General features: G+C 41.0%; 1 protein-coding gene and 1 pseudogene across 2 annotated transcripts in view; both read left to right on the forward strand.

Moving 5' to 3' along the window:
* The window catches only part of CYTH3 (cytohesin 3), a 137,119-nt gene that overhangs the window by 1,440 nt on the left and 123,452 nt on the right, over window positions 1–12,227 (forward strand). The window lies entirely within an intron of this gene.
* LOC142862435 (thioredoxin pseudogene) lies at window positions 5–2,568 on the forward strand (annotated as a pseudogene).

Here is a 12,227-nt window from a genome sequence, read left to right on the forward strand (position 1 = left end):
GTTGATCCTATTAAAAGTTTCACTGTAATTACTGTGAAGAGAGCAAAGAACAAGAACTGGCAAGAAAGAGGAAATGAGGAAACAGGGAGCTGGGGTTTATGGGGACAGAGCTTCAGTTTGGGATGATGAACAGGTGCTGGAGATGGACAGTGGTGGTGGCTGCCCACATTGTGCATGTATTTGATGCCACTGAACTGCACACTGACACAAGGGTTCAAATGGAGAGTCTTATGTATATTTTGTCACAGTAAGATTTTTTTTTTAAAGCTTGGTCTGGCGCTTTGGATCCATTTCATCAGTTATAGTCACTCATCAGATCCCTGTAGCCATGATGGTGAAGCAGATCAAGAGCAATTTTGCTTTTCCGGAAGGCTTGGCTGCTGCCAGAGATAAACTTGTAGTAGTTGACGTCTCAGCCACGTGGTGTAGACCTTGCAAGATGACCAAGACTTTCTTTCATTCTTTCTTTTCATTGGAAAAGTGGTCCAATGTGGTGTCTGTCCCTCGAAGTAGATGTGGATGACTGTCAGGATGTTGCTTCAGAGTCTGAAGTTAGATGCACGCCAACCTTCCAGCTTTTAAAAAAAGGACAAAAGATGGGTGAATTTTCTGGAGCTAATAAGGAAAAGCTTGAAGCCACCATTAATAATTAGTCTAATCATGTTTTCTTATTAGCCATCGGCTATTTAAAACTTGTAGTTTTTTTATTTATGAAACGTATGAAGTATGGAGACTACATATCCAACTGCCACCTGATTATAAATGACAATAAAATATTAATTCTACTCTTTAAAAAAATTTTTTTTAATTTTTAAGGAGAAATAACAAAGGTTCTGAGGTCTTGTGAGATCCACCTAGATTAAGTGCCCAGTGGCCCCTGGGTTCCTTTCTGATTTGGTTATGGGAAGATCTTTCGGCCCTCTCAGTCTCTCTCTCTCTCTTATTCTTGAGAGTGGGATGTCTCCAACCTCCTCCCACGCTTCGCTTCCCCAGCTATAGACCTTAACCTTTTGTGAAGAACTGAATATTTTGTGTCCCCAAAATTCACATGTCGAAGCTCTGACGCCTAGTGTGAAGATATTTGGAGGTGGGGCCTCTGAGAGGTAATCAGGTTTAGATGAGGTCATGAGGGTGGGACCCCCATGATGCGATTAGTGGACTTATAAAAAGAGGAAAAGATTAGAGTTTGCCTGCTCTGATGAATGACAGAGCCATGTGAAGACACAACAAGAAATCAGCTGTCTGTAAGCCAGGAAGAGAGCCCTCACCAGGGAACTAAATTGGCCAGCACCTTGATCTTGGACTTCTCTGCCTGCAGAACTGAGAAATTTCTATTGTTTAAGCCACCTTGTAAAATACCCTGTGGTATTTTATTATAGCAGCCTGAGCTGACTATGACACCCTTGGACCCAAGAGGCAATTCACTCTTAGGAATGTCTGCAGACCGGGGACTTCTGTTTCTGAGCTCTCTCTGGTTGTCAGAAAAATGGGCACCTGAAGGACTGTTTGGTGCTTCTAGAGAGTGTGCTGTAAAACGGCCAACATTCTTGCCTTCTACATTGTTGCTACAGAGGCCCATGGGGGAGGATCACAAGGAAAACAGCCACATGGATGCGGGTTAAGTTTTAGCTGACCATTCATGCAGATACTTAAGCAGTCTGGCCTTAGTTGTTTTTTGTTGTTGTTGTTTGAAGACAGAGTGTCATTCTGTTGCCCTAGCTAGAGTGCCGTGGCATCAGCCTAGCTCACAGCAACCTCAAACTCTTAGGCTCAAGCGATCCTCCTGCCTCAGCCTCCTGAGTAGCTGGGACTACAGGTGGACGCCACCATGCTTGGCTAATTTTTTCTATTTTTAGTATAGACAGGGTCTTGCTCTTGCTCAGGCTGGTCTCAAACTCCTGACCTCAAGCGATCCTCCCGCCTCAGCTTCCCAGAGAGCTAGGATTACAGGCGTGGGCCACCACACCTGGCTTTAGCCTTAGTTTTCTTATTTGCAAAATCCAGACTATACCATCTCCCTCCCAGACTTGTTGGAAAGATTAAGTGAGAGGATTGAGTGACAGCCACATATTGAATGCCAGGCCAATTTAGTTTCATTTCCTTCTCTAGCCTTGAGGGACAAGGCAATATTTCCAGTTTATACGAGTACAAAGCCACCCAGGGGGAGGAATTGTTGGCTATTGTACTCATCTGCTCTTGCAGTAAGAATGGGGAACAACAAACTAGTCAAATATATAACCAACTCACACGAAAAGGTGCTCAACATCATTAGCCATCAGGGAAATGCAGATCACATTCACTAGGATGACTGTAATCAAAAAGACATAATATAAGTGTAGGCGAGGATGTAGAAAATTGGAACTGATCTCAGATTTTCAGCCTCCAGAACTGTGGGAAATATTATAGATGTTTAAGCCCCCCAGTCTGTGATATCAATAATTTGTTATAGCAGCCTGAACTAAGACACTCGTCAATAATAAGGAATGAAGTACTGACACATGCTACCACCAGGTGAACCTTGAAAACATTATGCAAAGTGAAGAAGCTAGACACAAAAGGCTACATAGGCCGGGCGTGGTGGCTCACGCCTGTAATCCTAGCATTCTGGGAGGCCAAGGCAGGAGGATCGCTTGAGGTTGGCAGTTCGAGACCAGCCTGAGCAAGAGCGAGACCCTGTCTATACTCAAAATAGAAAAGATTAGCCAAGTGTGGTGGCACGTGCCTATAGTCCCAGCTACTCAGGAGGCTGAGGCAGGAGGATTGTATGAGCCCAGGAGTCTGAGGTGGCTCTGAACTAGGCTGACACCACGGCACTCTAGCCCAGGCGACTGAGCAAGACTCTGTCTCAAAAAAAAAAAAAAAAAAAAAGCTACATATTGTATACCTGCATTTATGTGAAATGTCCAAAATAAGCAAATCTACAGAGACAGAAGGCAGATTAGTGATTGCCAGGGGCTAGAGTTGGGATGGGACTGGGAGAGGACAATGACTGGAGAGGACAATGACTGAAGGTTAATGGGATTTCTATTTGGGGTGATGAAAATGTTCCAAAATTAATTGTGGTGATGTTTGCACAATTCTGTGAATATACTAAGTCATTGAATTGTGCATTTAAATGGTTGAATTGTATGGTATGTGACTTATATCTCAATAAAGCTATTTTAGTGTAAACTCTAAGCCCATGCTGTAGCCACTTCAAGGGGAGAAATAAAGGGAGTACTGGGATGAGAGCTGGCCAGGCTGAGTTGTGTGCCAACACGCCAGCTCAGTGGCTCTTAGTAGGGGGTGGCTGTACTGACCCCCAGGGAGCATCTGGAAATGCGTGGGGGTGGTTTTGGTTTGACTCAATGGCCAGCAAGTGTCGTCAGCATTGGGGATGAGAGCCAGGGAAACTACACATTCTGCCAGGGCCACGTCAGCTCTGCACGCTAAGAGTTGCCCCATTTGTTTCCTAACTCCTCCCTCCAACTGAAAACACTGCCCAGGGGAGACTTCTTTTATTTATTTATTTATTTATTTTTTTGAGACAGTCATGCTCTGTTGCCCAGGCTAGAGTGAGTGCCATGACATCAGCCTAGCTCACAGCAACTTCAAACTCCTGGGCTCAAGCGATCCTCCTGCCTCAGCCTCCCCAGTAGCTGGGACTACAGGCATGCACCACCACGCCTAGCTAAATTTTTTCTATTTTGAGTTACCTGGATAGTTTTTGTTTCTATGTTTAGTAGAAATGGGGTCTTACTCTTGCTCAGGCTGGTCTCAAACTCCTGACCTCAAGCCATCCTTCTGCCTCAGCCTCCCAGAGTTTTAGGATGACAGGCACGAGCCATCACGCCCAGCCCAGGGAAGACTTCTTGACGTCATACATCTTAGTGCTTTGCCACCCAAAGCTTTATAAAGCTCTGTTGCACTTTTGCAACCATAGGAATAGATCTCTGCGTCAGCGTTGATCCTGGCACCAGATCAAAGTAAGCCAAGAGCCGATCTGCCCTTTAGCCCAGAGGTGCCTCACCTCCCAAAGGATCTGTTGGCTCTAGCTTCTTATACTGGGCCTTGCCCAGGTTTTGTTGTTTAGAGGTTATTTTTAGCCCTCCGGGCCAGTTTTGAGATAAATTGTTTGGGTACTTATGCAGCATTCTTTTTTTTAACCGATCATGACTATTTTCAACTGAGTAGAAGTTCTAAGGCAGAAACATTTCCTTTTTAAGTCGGCGTTTCTTTGGCAGTTATAAAGACTAATCCAAAAGATTAGCAAAAATAGCCACTTGTTAAACAGCTCAAATCTGGTAAATGCAGGCGATCTACTTCTGTTCAGGGAACCTCTCAGGGTGAGAGAAGAAAAGAAGAAAAAGAGACGATTGCTATGGATGTCCATGAATAGTGCGTTCTTTACTGGAAGCAAGATTTTTCTTTTTTTTCTGCCAGAAAGTTTATCTTCATCAATAATAAATAGCACATACCTGACCCAAAACTGCATCACCCCAAATTTAAGTTATATTAGGAAATAGTCCTGTAACTTCTTTTGGATCAACCCTATACATCCAGCTGCTTAGCTCAGTAGGTTTGATCCGATTCTGTGTCTTTAAGAATCAGCTGGCCCCAGGGCTCTCCCCACAGTTTTAGGGGGGCAGGTCTCGGCCTCCCTCAACTCCAGTGGCCATAAGCCCAGAGTCAGGCTTTGTGTTTAAAGGTTACAGGTAAACAGGGTACTTCCTTTCGGGAAATGTGTGAAATTGCTTTTTAACTTAGAAAACAAACCTACCCTTGAAAACATTATGCCAAGTAAAGTAAACCAGACACAAAAGGACAAGTATTGTATAAATATAATCCCACTTATCCAGAAAGAAGAATGCTGGTTGCCAGGGGCTAGGGGAGGGGAAAAGGGAGTTAGTGTTTAATGGGTGCAGAGTTTGAGCTTGGGAAGAGGAGAAAGTCCTGGAGATGGATGGTGATGTTGGTTATACAACAATGTGAATGTGCTTAATGCCACTGAACTTGACACCTAAAATAGGTTATGATGGTAAATTTTATGATATGTGTTTTTTATCACAATAATATTCTCTCTCTCTCTCTCTCTCTCTCTCTCTCTCTCTCTCTCTCTTTCCTTTAGCCAGTATGATGCTCCAAGGACAGGGCTCAGTAGGAAGTCTTGGGCATCATTCAGACCAGGGGTTGTTTTTGTTTTTGTTTTTTGGAGACAGACTCTCACTCTGTTGCTCGGGCTAGAGTGCCCTGGTATCAGCCTAGCTCACAGCAACCTCAAACTGCTAGGCTTAAGTGATCCTCCTGCCTCAGCCTCCTGGGGATCTGGGGCTATAGGCGCACACCACCACACCCAGCTAATTTTTCTATTTTTAGTAGAGATGGGGTCTCACTCTTGCTCAGGCTGGTCTTGAACTCCTGAGCTGAAGGACTGAGCCACCGTGCCTCAGCCTCTCAGAGTGCTAGGATTACAGGCATAAGCCACTGTGCCTGGCCCCAGACCACAGTTTGAATCCTGCCCCCAGAACTTCCTGCTGTGTGACCATGGCAAGGCACTTAACCTCTCTGACCCTCAGCTGCCTTCTTTATAAAATATTATTAATAATGTCTCTGTCGTTAGGGTTAGAGTGGAGGATTGCAGGTGCTAATGTATGCAAAGTACTCTGCCCTGTGCCTGGCACTCAGAGGATGCTAGATACCGTTGGCAGTACACCGTCATTGCCTATGTGAGAACTTCAGTTCATTGAAATACTAATTAATAGCAGATTAAAAATAATAGCTAGCTCTAATAATGTTAAGACTTTTTTTTTTAAAAAGCTTTCTAGCTAGCAGTCTGGTTAAAATTAATACTAAAACCTGATTTTCAGCCTCATGGTTGCTAATCCCAAATGCCAGTGTGTCTTAAATACTATGGGTGTACATTAGAGGCAGTGGGGAATGTTTCAGGCTAAAGTTCCGATCTGGTTGTTGGCATCAGTGCCAGCATTAGTGATTAAAGACAAAGCAAGTCCGGGCAGGATGACTCACACCTGTAATCCCAGCACTTTGGGAAGCTGAGGTGGGAGGATCGCTTGACACCAGGAGTTCAAGACCAGCCTGAGCAACATAGTGAAACTCCATATCTCTACAAAAAATTTAAAAATTAGCTAGTGTGGTGGCACATGCCTGTAGTCCTAACTACTTGGGAGGCTGAGGCAGGAGGATCGCCAGAGCCCAGGAGTTGGAGGCTGTAGTGAGCTATGATTACACCACTACACTCCAGCCTGGGTAACATAGCAAGATCCTGTCTCAAAACAAACAAACAAAAAAGACAATACTATGAGGAAAAGATTCATGACAAATAGTCAAGGGTGAGAATCTGAAGTATGTGAAATAAATATATTCTGTTCATAATGAATTTCAAATGTAAAAATTAAAAATAAAAATGGATGTAGTTGGTCAACCAGCAAAATCTGGGGGCCTTTGTAAGTCTTAAGTGTGTGGGTCCTCCTAGTGGGCTTCCCGGGTGGCTGGCCCAGCTTCCCCCTCACCAGCCACATCTTCTTGTGGTGCTGAAGATCTCAGACAACTCATAAATGGGCCTTAAGAGAGTCACTCCCTTTATTAGCACAGTAACTTTGAGGCCTGTGGTGAGACCCAAAAACTACTTAACATGGCACTTGTGTTATTGGCCCAGTAATTAGTTTCTGTGCTTTCTGCTTACTGGAGTTTGGGTTCTTCAATTCCTTCAGTTCTTTCTTTTTTTGTTTTTTTCCTCAGGTGTATGGAGGTATGATTGATAAATAAGTCAACTTTCCTGATTTGATCAGCTATGTTTGCAAACAGAATTCAACTTTTAATAAGCGATTGGTATATGTCTATAACTATTTCTATTTTGCATTTAAAATAAAACTAGGAGGAGAAGTTCAGAGAAATTAATTTAAATTAAGCTTTGACGTCTGATGGAATTATTTAGGGCTAAAGACATGGGTTTAATTTCAGTTTGGGAGGGTTGAGGTGCAAGCAGTTGCCTCCCTTAAACAAATTGTTTTTCCCAGTCCACATACATCTTTCCAATTGATCATGATACTGAGATTAATTTGCACTCCTAATTATTTTTCATTATATTGTTTTTAAGTATTTTTTAATAGATGTAAAATTCACATAACATAAATTAACTATTTCAGAGTAAACAATTCAGTGGGATTTAATACAATCACAATGTTTTGCAGATACCACCTCTATCTAGTTCCAAAACATTTATCACCCCAAAAGAAACCTTGTACCCGTGAAAAACTTGCTCCCTATTTCTCCCCCTCACTGGCAACCACCAATCTATTTTCTTTTTCTATAGGTTTTCTTATTCTGGATATTTTATATAAATGGACTCACACAATATTTTGTGTCTGGCTACTTTCATAATGTGTTCAAGGTTCATCCATGTTGTAGCATGTCTCAGTACTTCATTCCATTTTAGGGGGCGAATAATATTCTATTGTATGGACATACCACAATTTGTTTTTCCATTCATCTGCACATGGACATGTGGGCTGCTTCTGGCAGACTGATGGGCCCAATTGGCCCATGGAACTAATGAGATAATGGCAGATATCATAACTGGAATGTCCCCACATCTTGTAGCATTTTCTTTTTCCTTTCTTTTTTTTTAATACTCTAAAGCAGCCAGAAAGGAAACATTTTCATCTTTATGTGCCAGAGCAGCTGTTATTCATGAAATTAAATGAATGAAAATGAACTTCACTGAAGTTCCTAGATCTAGGGTTTGTAAATTATTGCCCTTTGGGGACTTTTATTCTCCCAGGATTCATTTTTGTATTTGACATTTGGAAGTCTTTGTGCTCTTTTAACATCAGAACATTACATAAGGTCATTGTCACTTTAGTTAACTCCCTAGTTTTGTATTCCAAACCATGAAAAATGTTTGTTTTATTTGGAGGGTTCCCTAACTTCAGTTGCATAAACTGTACCAATGGTTCTCAAATAAGAATGACTGGAAATGCTTAACAAAGTACAGACGGCCAAGTCCAATCCCCAGGAACGGCTGAGGGGGACCTAGGAATCCATCTTTTCAGACACCCGAGGTGGTTCATAGACTACACTTTGTGAAACAGTGGTACATATACATATCTTGAATTATGTAATAAATCTATCAGATTGGATGGTGGAATATTTTTTTTAAATTTCTGCCCAATATGATCTGCAGGAAGAAACATTTTGAAAAATAGATTTAGAGGGTCCAAGGGCAATTTTGTCACATGAATATATTGCATAGTGGTAAAGTCTGGGCTTCTTTTGTAACCATCACCTGAATAGTGTTCATTGTACCCATTAGGCAATTTCTCATCCCTCACTCCCCTCCCAACCTCCTGCCCTTAGGAGTCTCCAATGTCTATTATTCTACTCTCTAAGTCCATGTCTACACATTGTTTAGCTCCCACCTATAAATGACAACATGCAGTAATTGACTTTCTGTTTCTGAGTTACTTCACTTTATATAACAACCTCCAGTTCCATCCATGTTGCTGCAAAAGACATGATTTCATTCTTTTTCATGGCGGGGTAGTATTCCATGGTGTGTGTGTGTGTGTGTGTACATGCACCACATTTTCTTTATCCAATCATCTGTTGATGGACACTTAGGTTGATTCCATATCTTTGTGATTGTGAATAGTGCTCCAGTAAACATAGAAGTGTAGTTATCTTTTGGATATAATGATTTCTTTCCCTTTGGGTAGATAAGCAGTAGTGGGATTGCTGGATTGAATGGTAGTTCTAGTTTGTTGAGAAATTTCCATACTGTTTTCCACAGAGGTTTTAATACTTTATATTCCTTCCAACAGTGTATAAGCATCCTCTTCTCCACATTCTCAAATCCTCCCCACATTCTCCAAACCAGTATCTGTTGGTTTTTGACTTTTTAGTAATAGCCATTCTGACTGGTGCAAGATGGTATCTCGTTGTAGTTTTAATTTTTATTTATCTGATGATTAGTGATTTTGAGCATTTTTTTATACCTTTATTGGCCATTTGTATGTCTTCTTTTGAAAAATGTTCACATCCTTTGCCTACTTTTAAATGGGGTTATTTTTTTCTTGAGTTGTTTGTATTCCTTGTAGATTCTGGCTATTATTTCTTTTGGGATACATAGTTTACAAAGATTTTCTCTCATTCTACAGGTTGTCTGTTTTGTTGATTATTTCTTTTGCTGTACAGAAGCTTTTTAGTTTAATTAAATCTGATGTGTCTATTTTTGTTTTTGTTGCCTTTGCTTTTGAGGTCTTAGTCATAAATTCTTTGCTTAGGCCAATGTCCAGAAGAGTTATTCCTAGGTTTTCTTCTAGAATTTTTATAGTTTCAGATCTTACATTTAAGTCTTTAATCCATCTTGATTTAATTTTTGTATATGGTGAGAGATACAGGTCCAGTTTCATTCTTCTGCATATGCCTATCCAATTTCCTAGAACCATTTATTGAACAAGATGTCCTTTCCCCACTGTATGTTTTTAGCTACTTTGTTGAAGATCAGTTGGTTGTAGGTATGAAGCTTTATTTTTGGGTTCTCTATTCTGTTTCATTGATCTATGTGTCTACTTTTATAACAGTACCATGTTGTTGTAACTTTGTTTTTGACATAACAAATTGAAGGATATGTTGAAAATAATTCATTCACATTAAAAAGTGGTAAAATATATCTTAAGTTTGCATCTATACATGCACACACACGTATATATGTATATTTTAGAGACAGGCTCTCGCTCTGTTGCCCAGGCTGGAGTGCAGTGGTGTGATCATAACTTGCTGTAACCTCAAACCTCTGGGCTCAAGCGATCCTCTTGTCTCAGCCTCCCAAGTAGTGGGGATAAGAGGTGTGTGCCATAATGCCTGACTAATTTTTAAATCTTTTTTAGAGATGGGAGTTTTGTTATGTTACCCAGGCTGATCTTCAACTGGCCTTAATGATCCTCCACTTCAGCCTTCCAAAGAGTGGGGTTACAGGTGTGAGCCACTACACCCAGCCAGAAGAAATATTTTAAAATTTTGATGAAGACAGGTTTTCTCAATTCTGAGGAAGTTTGTATCTGCCCCCATATATTTTCTTTTAATTGTGGTAAAAAAATACATTGCATGAAATTTACTATCTTAAACATTTTTACATGTATGGTTCAATAGTGGTAAGTATATTCACATTATTGTGCAACCAATCTGCAGGACTTCTTCATCTTGCAAAACTGAAAGTCTGTCCATTAAACAACTCCTTGTACTTTCTCTTATTGACTCCTGGTAATCACCATTCTACTTTCTGTGACTCTATGAATTTCACTGCTCTAGGGATATCATATAAGTGGAATGTCATATAGTGTTTGTCTTTTTGTGACTGGCTTACGATCTTCCCACCTTTGCCTCCCAAGTAACTGGGAGGGACTACAGGTATGCACTACCATGCTTGGTTAATTTAAAAAAATTTTTTTTTGCAGTGACATGGCCTCACATGGTCTCATATGGTCTTCACAGGCTGGTCCTGAACTCCTGGCCTCAAGCAATTCTCATACTTTGTCCTCCTGAAGTGCCAGGATTATAGGCATGAGCTACCACACCTGGATAGACATTCTATCTGAAAGAAATCTCTACTCCCTTTTCTGATTACAAAGGTAATACATGTTCATTATTTAAAGATTCCAACAGTTCAGAAATATATAATACAGAATGTGAAAGTTCTCCGTCATTCTAGCACAGACCTAACTATATTAACTCTTCATCAGAGTTTTATCTTATGCTTAAACTTTAATATAAAGACATTCATGTAAATACTTTTTTCTTACCCAAATGGGATCATAGGCAAACTGTTTTGAATTTGCTTTTTTTTCCCTTAACAGTCCTAAACTTGAGGCAGATAAACTTGCTTTTAAAAAAAATTTTACAATGTATCATGGAATATCTTTCCACAGGGGTTGGTAGAGATTTAGCTCCTACTTTTTAACATCTGCAGAATAGTCCAGTTATATATACAAGACTTTAGAACCATGGTGAAAGCATTCACTTGAAAAGGCAGGCCAGTTCCCAGTGTATTTTATGCTTCACTTATGTTTTGCATTTATCTTCCTGAATTAGATGGTTGTTGTTCAGTATCTCAGAAGCCAAGACAACTCCCAAGTTTAACTGAGCTCATGCTTTTAACTGAGAAGTTAGTAATGTGGACCAATGACCTATTACATTTTCATAAACTTTTTTTTTTTTTTTTTTTTGAGACAGAGTCTCGCTTTGTTGCCCAGGCTAGAGTGAGTGCCGTGGCGTCAGCCTAGCTCACAGCAACCTCAAACTCCTGGGCTCGAGTGATCCTTCTGCCTCAGCCTCCCGGGTAGCTGGGACTACAGGCATGCGCCACCATGCCCGGCTAATTTTTTTTTTATATATATATCAGTTGGCCAATTAATTTCTTTCTATTTATAGTAGAGACGGGGTCTCGCTCTTGCTCAGGCTGGTTTTGAACTCCTGACCTTGAGCAATCCGCCCGCCTCGGCCTCCCAAGAGCTAGGATTACAGGCGTGAGCCACAGCGCCCGGCCGATAAACTTTTAATAGTCTGTAATCCCCTCCCTGCAGTTTTCTTCTAGGGGCCTCCTATTCCTGGTGTAAATTAAATAGCAGAGAAAAACAACTCCTGGTTTCAAGCTACCATTCACCCTGAGAACAGAGTTCTGGGATCTTTTCTTTGCCACTTTGTCAAAATTGATCTGATGTTCTGCACAAAAGCTCTTGGCTACCCTTGTGACTCAGATTATAAACCAAAGTCTTAGCAGTGCCTCCCTGGCCCTGCGTCATCTGTGCCCTGTTCTCTATCTGACCTCTCCTGCCTTCTCCTCTTACTCACTCCAGCCACACCAGCGTCTGGGCCCTTCTGGAAGCTCAATCAGGCTGGGAGATTCGTCCTGCATCTCCCAGCTTTTCCCCAGGAGTCCATGTGGCCCACACTCCCTTACCCCTTCAAGTCTTTGTGCCTAATCACTTTCTTTAAAAAAAAAAAAAATTAAATAAATTATTTAAGTATAGTATATTTGTCAAGTTAGGACAGTGGTATGATTTCCCAATATACATATTTCCAATAGAAAAGCTTGGGAAAATGTTTCAGCCATGTAAGGCACAGCTCTTGAATATCTAGAATATTTTTCTCTGTTTATTCTGAATAACAGAAGCAGGGAAATTAAACTATCCTCTTTGCTCCAATAGTACTCACAATTGCACAGTAGTTTA

Source organism: Microcebus murinus, chromosome 19, assembly GCF_040939455.1.
Source record: "Microcebus murinus isolate Inina chromosome 19, M.murinus_Inina_mat1.0, whole genome shotgun sequence".
NCBI classification, from domain to species: domain Eukaryota; kingdom Metazoa; phylum Chordata; class Mammalia; order Primates; family Cheirogaleidae; genus Microcebus; species Microcebus murinus.